This window comes from Carcharodon carcharias, chromosome 9 (assembly GCF_017639515.1).
Source record: "Carcharodon carcharias isolate sCarCar2 chromosome 9, sCarCar2.pri, whole genome shotgun sequence".
NCBI classification, from domain to species: Eukaryota; Metazoa; Chordata; class Chondrichthyes; order Lamniformes; family Lamnidae; genus Carcharodon; species Carcharodon carcharias.
In genome coordinates this window covers 39,641,140-39,665,859 of record NC_054475.1, presented here as the reverse complement: position 1 = coordinate 39,665,859, position 24,720 = coordinate 39,641,140, and the positions used below count along the sequence as shown (strand labels likewise).

Here is a 24,720-nt window from a genome sequence, read left to right as displayed (position 1 = left end):
CCTGGACCAGGGAAAATAAAAAAATTATCCAGACTCCCCATTCTTGATAGTTATACAGTGATCATTATGGAAAGTAAACATGGACACAGTGAATGTAGCATTGATTCAGTCGTGATACCTCATTACATATATCTGCTAAACACCCGCTATTTAGACTCACAAGATGCAAACACCGTCACCGAGAGAAGAATGAAAATTAAAAGATATTTTCTACTTTTGGTTCATTTTTGGCAGAATGGCTTTTGGTCCGTTTAAGACAGGCTTGAATGGAATTGAGCTGTTGGCAGACAATTTTCCCTGATCAGCTCATCAGCCAAATATTAGTATACCGTTCTCTGTAGCCACAACTGCAAGTTCCAAAAATTGTGTTGCCTGCCCAGTGACGAGGTTAAGGACATCCCCTCAGGGCTGGGGATGAATTTGGAATGCAAAGAGGAGGATTCAGTGGCTGCGGTTAAATTAGGGACCAACGATAGAATGACACAGGCTAAACTAGGAATGATGTTTTTGCAAAGACGTTTGAGGAGCTAGGGGCCAAATTAATAAGCAGAGCCTCAAAGGCAATAATTTTTGGATTAGTTCCTGATCCACACACAATTTGGCTTTGGGACAAAGAGATCAGAGAGCTCATGCTCATAAGAATGGCATGGGAAACAGGGGTTTTGTTTGGTGGGGTACTGGGGAAAGAGGAAACTATTCCGTTGCTCTGCTGCTATTGACACCATTTAAAAACTGAGCTGTGGTCAGCATCATTGAGAATGTGCTTCAAAGCTATTGGAAGCCTTCTGAAGTGTGGTCACTGCTGTGATGCAGGGAAATATTACAACAGATAACCAGTGACTACTTAAGTAGAACATGTTACATTAGAACGGGTTAATAGTCTTAAAAGTCAGTGAATACTTGACTTTCAGTGATGATTCAGAGTAATTAACATCAATTCAAAAAAATGTGATTGCACAAGATCTTAGACCAGCAAACTATGCAGCTAGGGAAGAGCTCCAGAAAACCTTAAGCAGGATGCTGAACAAGGAAATAAGAATAAAAATGATTCATTTAAAAGATTATGTTAAGGGATTTCAAGAGTCTCTCTCTGAGGAAAACCAATAGCATGACCATAGCCACAGAACAGAGAAAATCTAACTTAAAAGGTCAAACACAATGATTTGGATTTTGTGGCTGGAGGGGTGGGAAGTGTACAGTCATGAAAAACATCATGTACGTGGCACAGGCTGGATGGATGAACTGATCTTTTCCTGCCCATCATTTTCATAAGTTTGTATATTATGCTCTTTTTGATGCTATATTTGTGTACTTTCCTATAATTTTGAGCAAAATTAAAATAATCACTGGACTCAGGGTTGAGCCCAACCCACTTTACTTCCATTGCAACTCCTACTGGAATCTGTTGAGCCCCTACAGGGGACTTGACTGACCGTTTTTTGCTGTTTGTTCATATACACCTTTTGGGACCTGTCATTCTGTCATTTCCTTGTGTTCTGCTTCCAACTCCATCAAATTTTATGTTTACCATGTCCCTATCAACTCCAATATTTAAACCAAGTCATGCAGATCATCATTACACCCATTCATGTTAATTGGTGGGGAAACCCAGAAATATGTGAATGCAGTGGCTGGGTTAAAAATCCATTGATAAATGCACTACACTATTTCCGGATTTCCCTTATGCTATCGAACCCCCTGCTCTATGCATGTCAGCAACTTAAATTCCAACCCAGTGAGTGCATTTCTGACTGACCCACATTCAGAGAACAAGCTCTTCCCATATCTTCCATTGCCTCAAACTGGCTCTCCATGGGCGGAGATAAACAAATTGTCTTCTCATCCCTCCCTCATCTTTGGTTATTGTGGACTTGTTTACTGAATTACCAAAGTTACCGTGTTGAATGAAAAGCTGTTTCATTGGTGTGGAAGCTTGCTACACCAGTAAGCCTAATCAGCACGGCCAGGTACACGGAATGAAAACCTATTCTATGATAATATAATGAACTACCCAGAACATTACTGAGAAACTATTGCAATATACAAAAGCAAGCAGGCTATGTTGGTTACATAGGTTGTCCCATTAGATCTTCTACCAAGGAAATACCCTGATTATTATAAATAGTTTGCGTTTACCTTGGAGTTAAATATTTGTGAGCTGAACTGAGGTTATATCAATAATGTAACAAATTAAAACTTATTCAGGCCGAATAGATAAACAGCATAATTTATTTTTCATTGACATTGTTTCTTCTTTTCCTTGTAAAAATAGGTTTGTAATCATTGGCTTTTTGCCATCTATATTTGTTAATTTATTATGGCAAATATTTTGGAAGCATTGAAAAATATTAATTTACAGACACTTAGAGCTAACATTGACAGGTCATTCACTCAAATTAAAAATGAGACAGAGAGAGGTTAGTATAGCTCCTGTACAAGAATGACATGCAGATTCATAAATCACTCCATGGGGCCTTATGAAGTTTCCCATGAATTTAAACAGTATCCAACTGTGTAGAAGCTGAAGACAAGAAATTGACAGTAGGCTCAAGGTATCAGTATTTCAAAGGTAGAAAAATCAATCCAGCAGTTGATCCTGAGAGAGATCCTTGTGGATGAGATATATCAGCCCAACACAAAAAGGGAAGCAGTAAATTTAATGCATGTGATAGTTTTAAAAGAAAATCTTAAAGAGGACCAGAAGCAGCATTTTAACAATTAGATGTGTTCATCTGAGAGAAGAAAATTCAGCTATCGGTGGGAAGAAAGATAATAGGTAGAGGAACAACAGAAAGATTATTCAGGCAAAACAGTATATCAAAGGATAAAAAAAAATTGTACAAAATTACAAACAAGCAAGAACACTAATACAGAACTAAACACCAGTTTAAAACTCTTCAACTTTCCAGAAGGCAAGCTGATTAACTCTTGAATGAAAAAAGGCCCAATTTTATTTATCCTGTGACTTCATTTCACAATCAGAACGTGAATGTACAGAGTAACGTTTATAATAAATCTCACCTTATTTCACCTCATGAGTCCATCTTCTCAATTACAAACATAGCAAAACAAACTATGCAGTCTGGTAGCAGGCTAAATATATATTTTTCCTGAAGTTCAATAGTTCTTTTGATCCTGCCTGGCTCTACTTTAGGAAGCATTTGGGTTGTTCTACGTCACCGTCGGTCGACCTCCTCAAAGTAACTGGCATTTAGGTGTTTCTGCCTTTTCTTTCCTATCTGGACAGGAAGCCAGGGATTTGACTTCCTCCCAGATTTTTTTAAGCCAGGGATTGGTCAGTAAAGCGGCCTAATAAACCAGAAGCTTCCCAGATAAGAGTTTTTCCTGCAATGCTTCCTGCCGAACTCATAGGAAAGAATCGCATCAGCCAATTTTCTATCTGGGATGGGTGAATGAATCTTCATATCTCAACCTGATGTGTGCAAGTAATACCATCCTGAAATATGTAAGTTTACTGGAATGTTTGAATGGGTCTCCATTTTCTCAAAAGAGATGGGAAGATGGTGACATGGTGGTAATGTCACTGGGCTAATAATCCAGAGACCCTAACTAATGCTCTGGGGACAAGGGTTGAAATCCCACCATGGCAGCTAGTGAATTTAAATTCAATGAATAAACGAAAGCTGATCTCAGTAATGGCGACATTGAAGCTACCATCGACTGTCATAAAAACCCTTCTGGTTCATTAATGTCCCTTTAGGGAAGGAAATTTGCCATCTTTACCTGGTCTGGCCCTCCATGTGAACCCACACCCACTGCAATGTCACTTACTCTTAATGCCCTTTGAAGTGGCCTATCCACTTAGTTGTCAGGATGGCTCACCATCACCTTCTCAAGAGCGGTTAAAGATGGGCAACAAAGCCATGCCAGTGACACCCACATCCCATGTGTGTGAGGGGCTTCATTTCATAAACTGGTTCAACTTGATGCAATATACACCTCTCCAATCTTTGGCTGCTGAAAGATCTTTAATTTCTTGTGAGCTAAAGTTGACTTACTATAATCATTTAAGTGCAAATTACATCAAATTCCGTCTATGCTGAAATAGTCAGAAGTCTTGCATTTTGTAAAGGACAAATTTATAAAAGGTAAATGCATTTTGCATCGAGCTACATCGTGTACAGCAAAGCAGCATATTGTTCAACTCAACTAGACTATATCAGCATTTATGCTCCACATGAGCCTCTTCAAAACCCTACTTCATCAAACCCTTCTCTTCCTTTCTCCTTCATGCTGATATAGGATCTCTTAATTAAATTTATATTATTTGCCTCAACTTGGGGTAGCACATTCCTCATTCTTGCCACATTTCGGGTAAATAAATTTCCCCTGAATTGCTTTTTGAATTTATTAGTAACGATCTTAGTCATTTTAGCCATGTATTAATATATTTTTTTATTCCTGTTTAAGTCATCAGGTTCTCTGGAAACGTTATGCCAAACTGCAGGTCATTTTCCCCCCTAGCACCACTACTGCACCAGTGGATTTCCAAAGGAAGTCTTCATGTTTGACAGGTTTGAAAAAGGAAGGCAATCTATAAAGGAAGGCCAAGCAAAAAACTTGCACTAAGTATGATGTATGTTGAGCCATCGGAACTCACTTCTGCAGACAGTTGAACACATCTCACCTTGGCAAACAGTGTATTGGTGGGGGTTCCACTTCCAAAGGAAACGGATACAGCAGACACCTGACAGCGTCACTGAAATATGTGAAATGATTGTTGAAGCATAATGTTGAATGGTTTTTCAACAGTTCTCCCATGAGATCAAGTTGGTTAGCTTAATGCATAGCTGCACTGCACCCCAAAACAATAGTGGATGTGGTTTAGTAATGGGAAGTGATAAAGTAACAGACATCATCAGGACGATGTAGCATCTCTGGAGGATAATTATCTAGTAAATACAACATGACCCAATATCCAGAAATACTACCTACTATCCAAATCCTTCATTTTAAAATAGTTTAAGAAATTGAAAGCAGACTTCAAGCAAATTGGGTGGGGGAGAGGGTTGGGGGGTGGGGGGAGACAGATTTTCTGACACTTTAATAAAGCAGAAATGCGTTGGTAAACAATGCATGACTGAGTGAAGCATGAATACAAAATCTCAATTAGAAACATAATTTCATCAAAACAATCTCTACTGGTGCTTTCAAATCTCTCAATTTCTTACAACTTGTTTTTGTCCACTAGCTGAGTATTTGTCATTCTCAAATTCTCCATATTGACTATACAGACTCACTGTAATTTGGGGCTAATTTTACAAAACAAATCAGGGATTTGAGCATACATTTCCAAAGCTTTCCATCAATGATGGAATAATATTGACTCTTAAATAAATAGATGTTTATAACTTGATGGTTTATTGGTAATTATTAAAGATTTGACTGTTTTCTCATTTTCAATTACAATGATTAGTTTTTCTTTGCCATCATTGTTAGGATTGTACTCCTCTGAAATCCTATCAGATCTATGTCTATCATCAGATCTATTTAAATTTGGTTATTTTCTTCCACTGTACTGTTGTAATATAAATTTAAGGGCTAGTAGTATGACATCACTAGAAGGGAAGGGTGTCATGCAATCCAGTCTTAGTTTCACTTTTGCTTTTGAGCAGAGCACACACAGACACACACACCTCTACTGCTGATGTCTTAAAGCTTTCTACCTATGTCTCAATAAATTAACGCATGACATTTTTACCTAATGATTGATTGGTGCCTTTATATCTCTAAAATTTGAAAAGGTACATGTCGTGTTATTAAAGTATATGCAATAAATTTTGTTATTTTAAGGTCATCCAATTCAAAAATTCATTGTTTTATGGCATATTAATGTAAATATATATGATTTACTTTGATGAATACCACAGTTGTATCAGGAATAAATGCAGATTTTGTTTTTATATTCATTGATTAGAATGTTTTCATAGGCTTTATGGCATGAACTTTACCTTATAATAAATTGCACCTGTAAAATTGATTTTAAAAAATGAATCCATCCAACATAGGGCAGAATTTCCCACGCCTGTTGGTGTCAGATAGAATGGCAGGTGTGAGTGGATAATATGGCAGGAAAGCCAAAAATTGGTTTCACACCATCATGAAATAAATTTGCAATCATCCACTCTGCCTGCTGATGGCAGGCCACATTTCCTGCCAGCTAACATCAGGAATTTCATTATAATACATCAACATCTTATAATCCTGGTGAGGGGAGGGGGTGAGGTGGTAGTGATGGAAGAGAAAAACGAGAAGTCCTAAGGAGGGTGTGGGGGAGGAGGGAACAAGAAGTCATGAGGGGTTTGGGGCTGGGAGAGAAATGAGGGAAGTGCGGGGTGGAAGAAGGAGGCCTGAGGGAGGGGAAGGGGTGGAGCAAGAAGTCCCGAGGGGGAGGGGGCAGGACGAATCACAAAGAGTACAGGTGAACATGCAAGGGAGGTGTCTGTGGGGTTGCTGACTATGGTGGGTGGGTGTGGTAGGAGGGAATGGTAAGAATGAAAATGAGCAGAGTGAGCCAGTAGGGTGGGAGGGTGAGGGTAGTTGATGCCAGGGTTGGTTTGGGGGGGGGGGTGGGGATTGGGTCGACGGTGATGGTGGAAAAGAACATGGGCAATTAGGGGAGGGGAATGGACAGGGGAGCTAAAGAAGAATAATACTCGCACCATGCCTGTAAATCCAAAAGTAAAAGGAGACTCATGATAGGTGGAGGTGCAGGCCAGCTCAGAGAGACAACTGAAGTGAACCCCAGCAGGCAGCATTGAAAATGCTCAGGACATTGAGATGAGTGTGATTGAGGAAGGATCTGCATGCATGGGAGAGTGCTTGCATGAGGCTCGGAAAGGCCCTGCCCCACACACACTTCTCCCTCCAGAATCACTCGTGGGCTGGCTGCATGCAGCTGAACTGCTAGTAGAGGGCAATGCAATGGAGGACTCGCAAAGCCTGTCAATGAAGCAGAAAGATACCATTAACAATGTTCAGTGAAAAAAAAAGATATTTCCAGATTATAAAGTGACAAAATGTGTTCATCCATGTAACCAACCATGATCAGAATTTCTTAATTTTTCTACACCCGACACTTCTAGGTGCTGCCCTGACATCCGCAACAGGGGTGGAGACAGCCTGTGCGATGGTTGGCCCTGTTGCTTCTGATGCCTTCGGCGTGGATCCTCTGGAGAGCCGAGGCCTTGGGGGCCCTAGACTTGCTCTGGCTGTTCTCCTATAGACCTTCTGGTCCTTCTGTGGTGAAAGAGGACGAGGTTGAGGGGGGGTCACAGGCAAAGGGGGCTTGGAGAGAGAGGACAGCTTCTGAGATTACTGAATGAATGACCCATGGGTGTCCAGTTGCTGTTCCTATTTCATTTGGGCACCCAAGGTCCATGGCCTGACTCCTCAAGGGGAAGGAGCACCTGGAGGGTTGTCAACATGCCTCATTCCCTCTCAGGTTGCCACTGCAGGAACTCACCCATGGCTACTACAATGGAGTGCAAGTCTGCGCACATCTCTGCATTCTGCTGGACTGGGGTCTCCGTGGCGTCCCCCATCATTCCCATGGAGACCTCCATACGTGCACATGTGAGAACCACTTCAGAGAGCAGGTGGACGCACTCCCCGCCTCACGTGTCAATCTGTTCAGGGCTTCCAACAGCTCTGCTTGATGGTTCCCCAGCCTTCTGCTGACTTTCCACGATGAATTGGAAGGTCAAATCCAGAGGCCAGGCATCTGACTCTGACCTCACAGCTGCCTCTTACCCAGCAGTACTACAAGTGCCTGGGAGGTCGGGTAAACATTCCTCCTCCTGCTGTGGACACATGTCTGTGCGGTGGCCACCAGATTGTGATCCTGAGCCTGCTCTAGATCCAGGTCCCACCGAGGTGCTTGTCTCACGCTGGTGGAGGGTGTAGGCAAGAGCTGTGATAGGTCTTCCCGGCTGATAATTTCCAGCTCTTCAATTGAGGAAGTGTCACAGAAACATAGAAAATAGGAGCAGGGACAGGTCATTCGGTCCTTTGAGCCTGTCTTGCCATTTCATCTGATCATGGTCGATCCTCTTTCTCAACGCATGTTCCTTTCTCACCATACTCCTTGACGCCTTTAGAGTCCAAAAATCTATTTCCTTCTTAAATATATTCAGTGACTTGGCCTCTACAGCCCTCTGTGGTAGAGAATTCCACAGGTTCAACACCCTGAGGTTCCTCCTCATCTCAGTCCTAAGTGGCCTACCCCGTATCCTGAGACTGTGACCCTTTGTTCTATACCCCCCAGCCAGAAGAAACATTATCCCTGCATCCAGTCTGTCCAACCCTGTCAGAATTTTATACGTTTTGATGAGATCCCCTCTCATTCTTCTAAACTCCAGTGAATACAGGCCTAGTCGGCCCAATCTCTCCTCATACAACAATCCTGCCATCCCAGGAATCAGTCTGGTGAACCTTCCCTCTGAGGCAAATATATCCTTTCTTAGGAAAGGAGACCAAAGCAGCACACAATACTCCAGGTGTTGGCTCACCAAGGCCCTGTATAACTGCAGTAAGACATCCTTGCTCCTGTACTCAAGTCCTTTCGCAATTAAGGCCAACATACCATTTGCCTTCTTAACTGCTTGCTGCATCTGGCATGCTCGCTTTCAGTTACTGGTGTAGGAGGACACCCAGGTCCCTTTGTACATCGACATTTCCCAATCTATCACTATTTGAATAATACTGCCATTGTTTTTCCTACCAAAGTGGATAACCTCATACATATCTACATTATACTGCATCTGCCATGTATTTGCCCACTCGCTCAACCTGTCTAAATCGCCTTGAAGCATCTTAACAGCCTCCTCTTCACTCACATTCTCACCAGGTTTCATGTTGTCAGTAAAGTTGGAAATATTATATTTGGTTCCCTCATCCAAATCATTGCTATATAGTGTGAAAAACTGAGGCCCCAAGCACTGATCCCTATAGCACGCCATTATTTATTGCCGGTCACTCCAAAAAAGACCCGTTTATTCCTACAGTTTCCTGTCTGCTAACCAATTCTAAATCCATGACAATATATTACCCCAATTCCATGTGCTTTAATTTTACAGACTAACCTCTTATGTGGGACTTCATCAAAAGTTTTCTGAAAATCTAAATACACTACATTCACTGGTTCTCCCTTATCTATTCTGCTAGTTGCATTCTCAAAAAACTCCAGTAGGTTTGTCAAACATGATTTCCCTTTCATAACTCTGTGGGCAGGCGCGACCAGTGGGTCTGGGATCAGCTGGGGAACGGAATGCCGACTGCGATCAGTCCCCGGGTCCTGAATTCACGCTGGCTGGCCAATTAAACGGTCAGCCAGTGTGAAGCTCGCGCTGAAAGGCTGAGTGCTGCCGGGGTTGGGGGGGTGGGGGCGGGCACTGAAGTCAGCAGGGGTACGGGTAAGCACTCACAGAAAGCTCCCTGAAGGCAGAGAGCTGCCTCAGGGAGCTAAAGACCTGAACCACCTAGAATAAAAGGTCACAGAAACCAAAAAAAAGTGTCCAAGCATCATAAATTAGTCACCTGAAAATGTAGATAATGAAAATTAGTGCAAAAATTTATTTTTATTTTAATTTATCACAGAAACCTCATTTCCTTCCCTCAGATGAGGTTTTATGAAAAATGCAAAGGCCGATTCACCCTCCCGCCAACCGTAATGTTGCACGGGCAACAAAACACCTGTTAATTGTGCCGTTAATGGGCTTAATTGCCCTCTTAATGGTTGGCGGGCGCTTTCGAGTTTAGCGTGCGCCCTCAACCAAAATATCGCGCGAGTGCGCGGTGACGTCGGGGTGCTCACCCAAAGTCATCACACGCTATTTTGCACTCATGTAAGTTGGGCATGCATCCGTCCGCTGAGTGAAAAATTCTGCCCCATGTTGACTTTGTCTAATCCATTTGACATTTTCTAAGTGCCCTGTTATCACATCCTTTATAACAGACTCTAGTATTTTCCCTACTAACGATGTTAGGCTAACTACTCTAATTCAGTTGTTCCTCCCCCTTTTTAAATAATGTCCTCTTGGCTGGAGGTGAGGATCTGGATGGAGCTGAGGGGCTGGCTGGCTGCGTGTGTTGGTCGCTTGGCAGAGCTCCCTGTGAGCCAAAGTAGAGCTAATTAGTGCATCGCAGCACAGTCAAAAGCAGGAGAGAGAGCACTCACATTTTAGTTGAGAGAGGGATGATGTGGTGCAGGATCCTTACGTGAGTGTTCGCCACCGACCTCACTATTGCCACAGGCACAGTCCATGTCCTCAACAGACTTTTACGCTCCTCAAAGTGCGTGAGGAGCCCAATGTGGACCACTCTACCCCCAGTCTGGGACCTCTCCCTGCTGCTTTGAGCCAGCTTCTCCTGCACAAAAAGAGATGGAGTGTATGAGCACAACACATGGCACTGCATGGAATGTTAGTGTGGTGAGTGGTGCCATGGATGGAGTGAGGGCATGAGCTCGAGAGGATATAAGCCTGATAGAGATGTGAGGGTGTGAGTGAAAGTTAGTGGTGTTGTCCCTTGAGGTGCAAGATCCCTGTGGATATGTGAGTTGAGAGTGATGAGAAGAGTGACTTATCCTGGTGGAACAGATGAGATTATTGATGCTCTTTCATCACTGGGTGGCTGTCCTCTTTTTGCAGGGTGTTGGCACTGACCACCACTTCTATCACCATCTCCCAAGTCGGATTGGTGACCTAGCTTGCTGGCCTTCACCCAGAGCGGGTGCATTCCAGGGACGCGTCACTGAATTGGGGGGCTGTGGTCTTCTTGCTTTTTGGGGCTATGTCTTCTGTGCAACAGTCTTGGGCTGGAAGTACTGAGAGGTGCACAGGTGGCTGCACTTTAAATATGGTGCCTGGTGTGAGGAAGTGGCGAGGTGACAGCATGGCGGACAAATGACAGCCCTCCTGCCATCAAAACGGCATGTTTCCAGGAATTCATGATTAATGAGGTGGGATTGGGACAATATGGCGTGAAAAGCTGCCATTTTGTGGCCAGCGGGTAAAACATTTTTTTTCCCACCCTCTACCGCACTTAGTGTGAATCTGGGACGATTCCACCTGTCAAGTGGAAATTAGTAAATTCTGAAATATTCCACAGAATCCACTCATTCACCAGTGTCATTGGAAGTGAAATTCATCTTCAATAATAATAGAAAACTGACATTACAAATTGGAATCTCTATTTAGACTTTGCCTTATTGCCTGCCCTATTGAAGTTATTAGGAAAGAAAATTGGACAGAGTATAAATGGACTGCCCATTCACCATCATCATCGACTATGCTTCACTATCGCTCAAGACAAATTTCACCCCACTGTGTTTCAAAAAATGACTGTAGGCACAACTGATGGGAATGAAGCTCACTCTTTTCTTGTGCCAGTCCAGTTGGTAAATGAATCTTCTGAAAACAGATCTCCACAGAATAGCAGCTTGCAGTGCAATTTAAGATGGCAGATTTCTGAACTGTGGATGAGGTCCATAAAGCATCATGCTTGTCAGAGCCTTACAGCAAGCTTTGATCACATCACAACACATGCACTAAAGAGATACCAACTGAGAAAAGAAGCAGCTGGAATAATACAATATTTTTATAGCATCTTGTTATCGTCACTTATATTGGAAATTATTGGCTGTTAATTAAATGCAATTACCAGTTTGTACACTAGATTGTGTGAACAACAATCAGAGAAATAACGAGTTAGTCTCTTTGTGGTGGCAACAGTTGAGGAGAAAATAGGGCATCCCAGAATTACTGTGTTCACCAGAACCAACCAAGCCAATGAGGCCGTCATGCTCACGTAATGCTCTTGTACTATTAAAATTCAATGCTAAATGTTTTGTATCAAAGAACTACAGTTAAAAAACTGGGATTCATAGAATGATTTGGAACAAAACAACTTATGACACCACACACAATAGATCAGTGGAATTAGTGGTGTAATTGTTATGGGACTACATTTGGTGTCTTTCATCCTCTACTTACCAGGTATTATAATACTTTTCTCATTTCTATTTTTGTCAACTTCTATATTTTTTGTTCTTTTGTTTGACTTTTAAAATGGTCTTCCTTCCTATCACAGGAAACCAATAAAACCTTCACTACAATTGAGCCAATGTAAATTGTCTAAATGAAATCAGGTGTCCCTGTCCCCAAGAGATACACGTTATAGAGACATTTTGGGGATAAAAAATGCTCTATTTTTCTATAATGCTGACGGAGCACTAAAAATTACAAAATTTGGAAACTCCAGATACAGGCAATATAATCAGCTTCTGCTATAGAGAGACTGTCCTCCCTATAAAGGAAAATTATTTCAACAGTAAGAGAAACTGGTTCAATAGTGCCAGTGTGCTTAGAGAGCATTAAAACTAAACAGAAACATGCGTTACAACAGCTTTTCTTTTTGTGCGTTTATAGGGCGTGGGGATTGTCTCAGCATTAATCATTTCTTGTCTGCACTATCTGGCTTTTAACCAACCATTAGCACTGTGCTTAAATGTTCTCTGACTCACAGCTGCAGCTATTGAAAGAAAACCAGCTTCAACAAAATATGCAACCAAGAATGATCTCATTCAATGCCAAAAAGATCCAAATTTGCAGCAATTAGTTATCATTTACATATACAGATAGGCACTGCATGAAAGCTGCAATTGGATAAGTTATTTCAGAGTTAAAAAGGAGCAACTGCGGTATTTCACACTGAAGTATGTTGCTTTGGGAAGTTTACTCTTCTCACAAACACAAAATGAAATAGACTTCTCATTTCAGCTTTGTACCTAACAAATGTCATTTCAGAAATATATAAATAAGTTGCTTTACATTAGATATCTTATGGGTTTCTACAAGTGTGATATGTGCTCCTGGGGCAGGATTTTCCCCCCAGCGGGGGTGAAGTTGAATGGCGGGCGCGTACAGGTGCGCCTCCGATCGGAGGCGCCATTTTACGTGGGTGGGCCAATTAAGGCCCGCCTAGTGTGACGTCCGCACAGAAGCACTATGCGCTCCCTGTGCAGGCGGGGCGATTCCCAAATTCGAGAGTGCGCTCTTTTACGCATGCGCAGGAAAGAGTGCACTCATCTCCCTGAGGCTAAGTGCTGCCTCAGGGGAATCGGCTGTTCTGTGACAAACATTAAAAATAAATAAAATAAAAAATTCCTGACATTGTCACATGAGTTGGGACATGTCCATAATTTTTTACAAAAACTTTAATAAAATTTTTAAAAACCTACATGAAACCTCATCCCGCCTGTGGATGAGGTTTTATGCTTTTTCGAATTCCCACTGGGGCTCCTGGCCTGTCCGCCAACCATATGGTTTGACAGGCAGGTCCATTAATTAGCAAAATGACTCTGTCAATGGGCTCAACTGGCCATTGACAGGTCAGCGGGCACACAGCTGATTTTGCTGTGCCCCTGCCTTCCTGAAAATTTAAATGGGGCGTGGTGACATCAGGAGTTCCGCCCGACATCACCGCGTGTCATTTTACACGTCGGCGAGCAGGCCGCCACCCCTCGCCGATGGGAAAAACCTGCCCCTGGATTTACGAGAGAATCACTACTACAATTTTGATCCTAGAGTGAGAAATGCTTACAAAGCATGATGGTGTCCATAATTACAAATCCAATCTGAAGAAATTGTTATTGTCATTGTTACGACCAGGGTGAGAAGGGGTGAACTGGCTCCCCTCTATTCAACCATCTTGGTTGGTCACAATAAGAGTTTAAGTTTCTTTTTCACAAGGATATGCCTTTTCCAAATCAGAGTATATTTAACTATTTAAGCTATGAGCAATAAGGAGCCAGTCAAACAAGATTTTCTTGAGTCAAAGAAAGAACAAATTTATTAACCACTAAATCCAAGAAAAATAATAAAAATGCAATATCGAGCATTCAACCTTTACGCAGCCATTGGCAACCACACCGCCACCCCCACCCCCACCCCCCTCAACCACACATACAGATATCAGAAATAAGGGGAGTTGGAATCCAAATTTTAAAAATGGTAAAGGAATATACGGCTAAGCGTCCCTTGATTGTTCTTGAGGCATAAACTTTAAACACTGTGGCTGAACTGCCTTAGGTGGTTTCTTGGATGTGGTCAAATGTAGAAGATATTGCAATTATTACAAGCTCTGGGTTCGCTGGTAGGTTTCTGGTAGAGTTGGAGAGCACGCAAGAGCGGGAGAGGGCCAATAGTTAAATATAACACTTTTTAAACTAAATTTTGGAAAACTGAAAGGATTTAGTCCTAGGTGCCTCAAGCATGCATGTTTTCACTGCTCTAAGTCTCAAAGAGCTGTTTGGTGTAATCAACATAATATTAATATCTCAGTAAAATTCTCAGAGCAGCTTGAGGATTATTACCAATAGGTTAAACCAAATGATGTATACATTACATAGTATTGTACTATATGGATTACATTGCAACTCCCCGTAATTGGACCGAGTAATTTAGTTTGTTGCTTTTAGAATAAGAAGTAAATTAAATTTCAATGAAATGGGGCATACATTGATTAACTAATTGGATTTAAACTTAAATATTTCATATTAATTTTATATGTAAATGCAAGCTTGTAATGGAACTTTTCAAAAAAGGCAACCTACAAATGCATACACATTCAAAAAATAACTCTTAAGATCAACATTTAGAAGAAAAATGTGCAATTAAGCAATAACAATCACATGGACAAAATAATACACTAAAGATAAGGCTTTAAAACATATACTGAAAGTGCTAAGTGAAATGTGAACATGCAGAAGAAGTAAAACCTCCTAATTTATAGAAAAATGTGGATTATATTAGAATATGGTACATGTCATTAGTGGACAGCAGCTAGACTATTGTCAAGCTGTAAATTTATCAGGCACCGAGCATTCACTGCTTGCAATTTATTTTAAGTCAAGCACCATGGTTCAAATTTGTGATATTAAGCACAGATGGGGAATGAGATTTATTAAGAAAAACAGACTTGGATAGGCTAGGATCCAATAAAAGTCAAGATCTCAATTTTTTTCATTTAATATTATGAGAAGAAAAGCAGATGATTATCAACATATCCTAAGCAAACATGTGAAAGTCTGAACATGAGCCCCACTGAGCTTTGAAGAAAATGAACAAAAGTAAAATTTTAAAAATGAAAGGAAAATACAAAAGAAGAAAGAGAGTGAAAGGTCCAGGGATACGATTCTCCATCTCCCAAAGAAAATATAGTCCATGAAAAGCAACCACAGCAAACCAGTCGTGTTTGTATAATTGGTTCAACTTGACCCAAAGTGACGACATTTCACTGAAGTGAGCCAAATTCAAAGTACTAAAATGGCTATCATAATCAACAGCACAAATGAAAACCTGGCTCATCTCCAAGTGCCTTGTCAATTTAGTTTCAGATTTCTTGTTGAATAGGCAATTTAGCTATTTCATAAGAAGTTCCAACCTAAACTTTGGCCAATGCAAACCAACAAAATTCACGGTGGTTGAGATTTCTGTCATAGATTAATGCTTATCCCCTGTAGATTTAAAATGTTCCTCCCTGGTTCTAATATACTGCAAACCAATTTTTCATATTAAAAACCTTTGTATTTGCTTTCAGTGATGTTTGTTAAAATTTATCATACCATGAAAGCATAAATAATTTTTAAGAAAATCAGTAACATTGTAAATGTGAAAGTTTTCTCTGTTTACCATCTATAATGAAATAATGAACGTGTTTTAAAAAGAGCATGTTTATGATTTAACAAGATACACTAAGCAGCAGAAGCAGAGGGGAAGGTAGTGGTATAGTGGCACTGGTCTAGTAATCCAGAGACCCAGGGTAATGCTCTGGGGACCTGGGTTCAAATACCAGCATAGCAGATGGTGGAATTTGAATTCAATAAAAATCTGGAATTAAAAGTCTGATGATGACCATGAACCTATTGCAGATTGTTGTAAAAACCCAACTGGTTCACCTTAGGGAATGAAATCTACTGTCCTTACTTGGTCTGACCTACATGTGACTCCAGACCTATAGCAATGTGGTTGACTCTTAAATGCCCTCTCAACAAGGACAATTAGGGATTGGCCATAAATGCCCATCTCTAATTGACACCCACATCCCATGAACAAATTTTAAAAAGTCTCCAGACATACTTTTAGATCAATACCAATAATGATCAGATGACTTGTCACCCCATTATTTTTCTAAAAAAGCTACATTTTAAAGCTCCTCACCCTACCCGATTCTGTTGATTCAGAATTTTTAGGAGGCACTATTTATGAATGTAAGCTGCAGATCATTTCTACAAGTAGAATTTGACAGATTTTTTCATGGGAAAGCATACACCATGAAGTGAGCTGACCTTCTCGTGGCGATATCCATTACTCCCTCTACTGAGTCTATTAACAATAAAATGTGCACTGAACAGGAACAGAAATATTAAAGTAAGAATAAATTGTTCTACTTAAATCTTCTAAGCAATTCATGGTCTATGGGTTACAGTAGATAATATTGCCCAAGAATGTAATTTTAGCTTATTTTTTAAAATATAAGTAAAGAAGCATTATAACAGTGAATTAAACAATTAAAGATTACATTCTTGATCTTTTGAAAATTGTCATGCTTCAGAGAATCTGGTGTGAAACCATGAAGAATAAAGTATTGATGTGTGTTCCATCTATCCAAATTTCAGGAAATCCTTTATGGCATAATAGGATGACAACTGATGCATAACAGATTTAGTTCAGTCACACTATAAAAGAGTTACTCATGAAGTTCTCTTTAGCCATCCAATTCAATTTTAGACTGAGAAATATATTTATTATTAAACTAAAGTCAGATTAGGAATTGACAAAGAATGAATGAACGAACAAATATGCACTTGTACAGTCCTTAAGATGTCCAAGTGCTTCACAGTCAACTAATGTGTAGTGTAATCACTTTTGGTATGTAGGAGGACACATCAGCTGCATCATGACCTTACAATTTAACTGATTTCTTTTTGGCATAGATGGATAAATATTGGTCAGGCTGCAGGAGGAAGCATGGCAAGAATATCAAGGTGACTCTCTGACTTTCTTGGAAAGCTGCCATGGCATATTCTACATTTGCCGAAACAGAAAAATGGGGGCAAATTTCAATGTCAAATCCAAAAATCAGCACTTCCAACAATGTAGCATTCCCTCAGTACTGTGCATTGAACTGTCAACTTAAATTATATGCTCAAGTCCTGCAGTGAATCTTAAACCCACGACCTCCGCCAGGTTTTGATGAAATAATAAGCCTCAAACTGGTTTGTAAGCAATTGCTACAATAAACCTTATATTAAAACTTAACTTCCATTTGTAGTTATGTTATTGATTTTACCAGCTGCTGTCCTGCAAATCGGATCTGCCAAACCATGAGAATCTACTCATGAAGAATCTCAAAAAGTGGAATTACTTTTTTTCTGTAAGGGTAGTATATTAGTAAGATTTTATGTTAACTGAGTACCTGCTTTGCACTGAAGTAGAGGAATAGGGAGCTGACAATCCATCACACTCTCAACTTGCATTAGAGAGCATTCCAATAATGAGTGCAGTAAGTTTCTAGTTGTTTCACAATACCCCAGCGATACCCCTTCCCATTAGCTCCTCCATGGAGGTTTAAACATGGATGTGTGCTTGCTCTGCTCCAGTTCTCGCTTTCTGTAATGCATCACCTTATCCCACAGGAAAATGGAAATGTACTAGTGAAGTCCTACAATGTGTTTTGGTTATGTGGCTGGCATGGTTGGTTGAATATCTGCCAGTGTGCATAAACTGTGAATTGTGTGCGAGGCTTGCAGCAGTAATAAGGTTTGTACGGATGCTTTATCTCATATGAATTTAAGGGTTTAATACTTATTGATGAAAATTGTTGGGAGATGAAAGATTGTGGGTTTAATGAATTGAGCAGTGGTTGAGGCTTGTCCTGAAGTTGATAGGAGATGAAGATGAAATGACTTGCTTTGACAACTGGGGCTGATTTTTTGCTAACAAGGCAGGAAGCTCAAGCCAGGTAAATATGGAGATCCATCTCCATCTGAGAGAGAGGCAGGGACGCAATTGAGTCAGATCTGCCAACCTCAGGAGGAGGTTGGATGCGGCCACAGAGACAGGCAAGTACCAAGGCAGGCTGGTTAGATGGACATCAGTGGCTTTGTCCCAGTTGTATTAAAGGCTGTTGGGACCTCTGGGCCTCACCCCTCCCTCTTTCCCCATACTCCCTCCATGCCTACTCACCCAGTATTCACTATATAAAGAACCATGAGGAATACAATAACAGTGGTAATGCTTGAAATGTTCAAGGAAAAAAAACACACCCATTCAAAAATCTTTGAAAAAAATCTGTTGCTCTTACAATGCTATAAAAGTGTTAGAGAAATTATGTCAACAACAAGCTTTACATACCTTAAACTTGTCCAAATAAACACACAGGCTTTGAAAAACATATTAAAGAATAACTTATTATAACCTCAGAAAGATGTCAATCAGAGCAAACATTCCCTTTCCATCTGTCTAAACAGACCATGCTGATCTAATCCATTAGAGAGCCTTGAAAGCCAGCTAAGTATTCATATGGAGGCCATCTGGAGAAACAGATGATATATTTACCAGGATTCCTCACTTGGTCAACACATTAGAAGATATTCTCAGCCTCCAAACAGGTCATCTGCAGAAACAGAAGGCCCATAGATATAATTCATGAGATCTTGGAGGTATAAATTTTGTCAGTGATTAAACTATTCACACCTCTGAAAGCCATCAGCTCCTTTGTTCTTGCTTAACGTTAATGGGCACATCAGCTTGGAAGATGGATGGCCTTCCTTTTCCTGGGCATGTAAGTTTCTATATACACTTCCCGATTTCCCTAGATTTTCAGGTTACTGCAGAAACCATGAACCAAGAAAATATTCTGTTTGACAAATAGGACTTGGACTTTGCACATGCTAGTTATAAACAAAGCCAGCATCATCTCCATCCATGCCCCCGTCACCCAAACCACCCCACCCCCCAACTGGCTTCCCATGTCCCCACGCAAATAAAAAAAAAAATAGGCAGGTGAACAAAAAGGCAGTCCAGGGGCATATTTTCTGATTCAGTTGCAGGTAGTGCGACTAATACTCCATACTTATTTAACTAACTGTGTTTAAATCTCCCAGAGTGGGATAATACTACTATACTTTCAATCAATAGTCCAGGGTTGAGCAGATACTATGATAGTCTGTAATATCAACAAGCAAAAAGAAAATTCCAATGAACTGTGAGGAAATAGAACAATTGCTGCAGTTGAAAATGTTAGTACTTAAAAGTTGGAGTCATTCTGAGCAGTGTGATTCCTCATTATTGATGGGACAAGATTTCCCAATGCATGTAGCTGATAGTAAAAGAACCAATTGGATGTAATTCAAAATGGCAAAGTAATCACATGGAGTACTGCTGAGTCAGCTAAACTGTGTGTAAGTGGTATGCTTTAAGAATATCAATAAATATTTGTCTAAACTATATAATTTATTTTGTATTGCTACTCCTGATTTTTAGGATGAAAATATATCACTTTATAATTGTGTGTAAATCTGCCATGTTTCTGCCCTTTTTTAACAGTGTGTTTTTCCCTCCTGAAGTCTGTTATTATCCTCTCATTGTTTAGTATTTTGAATCTGTTTTGGAGTGTCGGAAGGTGAGTAATGATGTTGGAAGGTGAGTAATGATGTTGGAAGGTGAGGCTGTAATGAGGTCAGGAGCCAAGTGGCCCTGGCAGAACCCAAACTGAGCAACAGTGAGCAGATTATTACTGAGTAAGTGCTGCTTGATAGCACTGTTGACCATACATTCCATCACTTTTCAGAGTTGACTGATGGGATTGTAGTTGCTGGATTGGATTTCTCTTTTTTGTATATATAGTCAAGTGAATACCAGTGGTGTAGCTGTACTGGAATAGCTTAGTTAGGGGGTGAGTAGTTCTGGAGCACAAATCTTCAGTACTATAGCTGGGATGTTGCAAGGACCCATGGACTTAGCCATATCTCGTGCTTTAGCTATTTCTTGATATCATGTGGAGTAAATAGAATTGGATGAAAACTGGCACCTGTGATGTTGGGAACCTCAGGTGGAGGCAGAGATGGATCATTCACTCAGCACCTCTGTCTGAAGACAGTTCCAAGTGCTTTAAAAATTGTCTATGCACTGATCTGCTGGGTTCCCCCATAATTAAGGGTGGGGCATTTGAGGAGCCTCCTCCTCCAGTTTAGTTTAATTGTCCACCACCATTCATAGCTTCAGAGCTTTGACCACATCCATTGGTTGTGAGATCAGTTAGCTTGGTCTACAGCATGCTGCTTCCACTGTTTGACATGTGTTATGACCCCTGGCCAGACCTCCAAGCTGTTTGAGAGATCTGGTTAGAGGCCAATAATGTTACGTTAAAAGTAGTCAAAGTTTGAGATTCAAGGCACTTGTCCAGTGAATAAGGCCGCAAGTTTCCATATGTTTTGAACAAAAAATAAACTTTACTGTACAAGGTCAGAAAAGTAAAGCAATTTACAATATCTATCTTATACTCTAACATTAAGGGTTACTATGGAGGTACACATGAATTGAACAGGCAATCTGTGATCAAACAAACCACACCGCACAATAAATGGCAAATGTGATCAAAACAGATTTCATGGATTTCTCAGAAACCCACCCAGACATCAGTAGCACCATCACTCTTACTGAAACTCTCGCCTGAGGGATTCCAATCTTTACCTTCAAAAGATCTTGCCTTGGGTTTCTCTCCAAAGGTCACTCCAACTCTGACAGCTTCAACAAGAGCCCACCTCATGGGATTTCAGTCTTGTCTCCCGAGATTCCATTTCTCTGGATTATCGAGTCTGCACTCAGGCACCAATGCACAACCACAACTTCAGCTGCACTGAGTGGAATACTACTGCTCCAAAGGGTTACCTTTTCTTCAACGGCTTGCAATATAGAGTCACCAGCATTAGTGTGCCTTCTTGGATCTTCAGCGTTTCTTTTCAGCCCTCTTCAATTTCCAAACTTGGATGGCACCAATGGCCCGCCTCTCAGGGTTTCAATCTCATCTCTCGAGATTCCATTCCCTGTCTCTGTCCCCTACCGGGACTTCCTTTTGAGACCCCTCCCTCTCTATTCTCCTGTACCCTACCTGGGACACTAGACTTTCATGGTGCCCTGCTCCTGGTCACTGGACCCAGGTTTTCATGCCATTTTTATTTTCTCTGTGTGCAGGCGTGCTGGGACTGTCCTGGGCCCAAAGAACATAAAAATACAGATCTGCTGAATTGCACATGTGCATCCCGTCTGTGTTAGCGCAGAAAATCCTAGAATTTTCGGGACTTGGGAGTTCCCGATTGCCACACTCAACATTAAGGCAAGTTTGGGTTTCATAATACAAGTATGTAGTCCTGTGTTGTAGCTTCATCATGTTTGCACCTCTTTTTTAAAGTATGCCTGGTAGAGTTCTTAGCATCATCTTCCACACTCGTCCTTGAACTAGGTTTGGTCACCTGGCTTGATGTGAGGGATAAGGTTACAGAATGTGGTTGAATCCGATTCTGCTGCTGATGACCCACATCATCTCATGGATGCCTAGTTTTGCAAGATGTGTTCAGAATTTATCCCATTTTGAATTTGGGAATATCCACGGATTGAACATGATCCTATCTCCACAAGGTTTGCATGGTGGTCCCTTCTACCAATACTGTCATGGGAAAATGCATCTGTGACAGGTAGATTGCTGAGGCCAAGTTCAAGTGAGTTTACCCTCATGTTGGCACTCCCACCATCTGCCACAGGCTCAGTACGGCAGATAGGTCCTTCAGGACTCTGCCAGTTCAATCAATAAAGTGGCTCAGCAGCACCATTCGGTGATTGGATATTGAAATCACCCCACCAGAGTGCACTGTGTCCCGAACAATGTCACTGTTTCTTTCAAGTGTTGTGCAACATGGAGAGGCACTGATCAATCAGCTGAGGGAACAAGGTAGGTGACGATCAACAGGAGGTTTCCTTGCTCAATGCTTGACCTGATGTCAAGAGATTTCATGGAGTCCAGGGTCAGTGTTGAGGACTCCTCCCAATATCATTGTGCTGCCCCCTGGTGATTCTGTCCTGCTGATGGGACAAGACATACCCCGTGATTGTGATGAAGGATTCAGAATTATATCTTTATGGCCAAAGTATGACTATCAGGTTGTTGCTTGACGTCTTTGGGACAGCTCTCCCTTAATGATGATATTTTTGCAAACTCAAATGGGCTTTGCTGTTTCCAGCGTACAGAGATCAATGCTGAGTGATCCCCTCCAGTTTTACTCTTAGTCAACTTACTGTAGTAGTTTCATACAACTGTGTGCTTGCTAGGTCATTTCAGAGGGCAGTTAAGAGTCAAACATATTCCTGGGGACCTAGAGTCCCATGTAGGCCAGACCAGGTAAGGAAGGCAGAGTTCCTTCCTTAAAAGAACAATGAGATGGCTTTCATTATAATCAGGCCACCATTACAGAGATAAGCTTTTTATTTCAGATTTATTTTTATAAATTAAATTTAAAATCCCCCAACTGCCTTGGTGGAATCTGAAATCATGCCTCTGGAGCATTAATCTGGGCCATCTGGATTACGACTTCAGTAACATTACCACGATGCTACTGTTCCGGAATGTGTATTATTATTTAGCACTAAAAAAAAGCAGTGGTCCTTCTGTTATTGTGGGGTTTATCTTGGGATTCGTGGGCTTCGTACTTTAGAAGTGATAGATCTTGCTGGAGGCAATGGTCTTCTGCTCAAAAAATTTATCGACAGGCTAGCTATTTGCAAAGGTTAAATAAGATGAAGGCATAACTGGAGCTACTCTGAGATGCACCACGCTCATTTCCCCTCAGTGAGGGACATCTCTGTAACATAGCTCCTTACACAGCAACTATCACTAGAGTTAACTGTTTACCCTGCAGATCTCAGGATGGTATATAATGATGTTCCTAAATAACCTTCAGACTACTGCTTCTGTCCCTTAGTTAGTTAGTTTGGTATTTACATTACCACTGTCACTTAATCCCATTGCTTTTAAATCTTACTAAGAATTCCTATCATGCTAAATCAAATAATCTAAACTACAACTAAGACTTCCATTTGAGGCCATGTTGTCACGTTAACAGCCATTTAGGAACCAGCAATGGGATACCTTCCTTAGCTCATATAAACCTTGTGGATTTAGAGCAAGGCATGCCTCCATTTATCCCCCAATAAATCAAAATAAATGTTTCTAGGGTAATATATTGTCATTCAAGCCTCCTCGAACAAGCAACGTAAAATGCCTCAGACAGCGAATAACATTGTTAGCATTAATTTCAGCTCTCAGAATTAGTGAGCCACAAGTCTTAGTAGTGAATCAGCTTTATTTGATTTAGTATGATTAGACATCTTAGCAAAATTAAAACCAACAAGATTAAATGGACAGAGGCAATGTGGATTTAAAATTGGTTAAGTGACCAGTAGTGATGAGTAATTGTTTTTCAGAATGGAGGAAGGTATATAGGTGTCAGCGGTTGGTATTCTGACCACTGCTCTTTGACAAATATTAATATTGTACAGGGCATATTTGCAATGTTTACATATGATACTATTATTGTTTAATATATTTGAGTTTTGTAACAGACTTCAGGAAAACAGACAGGTAAAATGAGCAGATACATGGAAATTAACAGAATAGTGAGGTGATACAGAATATATGATACAATTTTAAAAGAGGTGCAGGCATATGTACAAAAATCTGAAGTAAGCAGGGCAGGTTGAGAAGGCTCCAAAAAAGCAAAGCAAAATCTTTGGCTTTATTAGAGGCAGATAGCACAAAAGCAAAAGAAAGAAAGTTTTGCTTAAGCTTTACAGAACACTGGTTAGTAAGGTCCCAGTTAGAGATGTGTTCGATTCTGGTAAAAACACAAGGCATTAAGGCCTTGGAGAGGATTCACTTGAGATTTACTAGGCTTGTACTAAATGGATGAAGGACTTTAGTTATGCAGAGAAATTAGAGATATGTTCTCCTTAGAACAGGAAAGGTTAAGAGGAGATTTGACCGGATGTGATCAAAATCATTCAATGGGCTTGATAGAGTAAATAAGGAGTCAAACTGAAAAACTATATCTGATCCTGGATTACATAAATAGGTGCCTAGAACTCAAAAGCAATAACTGTCATCCCTGAATTTATTATAATATTCTAACTATAGTCTAACCATTGATTTATGTCCAGTTTTGGATATCTTACTTTAACAAGGCTGCAGGCAGGTTACAGATAGAACAGATGAGAGGCTCTTGATCTGAATAGAGATATTTCTTCATTAAGCAAAGGAGGTTTAAGAGTTAGTCTGATTGAGAAGTTCATATTAGAGGGTTTTGTTAAGGTAAATCAAGAAAACTTATTTTTACCAGTCACTGGGGCAGGAGCTAGTGGGTCTAAATCTTATATTTTTTTAATGCAGAGGGTTGGAATGTTCAATGAGAATCGGTGGTGCAGCAAAATCCACAATTAGATTTCAAAGGGAAACAGATAAATGTTTGAAAGTAAAATGTTAAGGGGTGAGAGGAAAGAGCAGGGTAATGGCTCACTCCTTCAGAGTCAGACAGTTTATGCTATAATATGTTATGACTCCGTGACTTTGAATATATTTGACTGAATA

At 40.7% G+C, this 24,720-nt stretch overlaps 1 protein-coding gene across 3 annotated transcripts in view; it reads right to left on the bottom strand.

Moving 5' to 3' along the window:
* The window catches only part of LOC121282181 (neuron navigator 1-like), a 589,054-nt gene extending 578,731 nt beyond the window's left edge, over nucleotides 1-10,323 (bottom strand). Inside the window, exon 1 of one of the 3 annotated variants that reach the window (XM_041195735.1) lies at nucleotides 10,199-10,323. The gene's annotated coding sequence lies outside the window, so the exon portion shown is untranslated. Of the gene's footprint in view, nucleotides 1-3,021; nucleotides 3,203-10,198 lie in introns of those variants that run through there. The other 2 variants (XM_041195734.1, XM_041195736.1) reach the window with 2 other exon arrangements.
* Nucleotides 10,324-24,720: the final 14,397 nt, after the last annotated feature.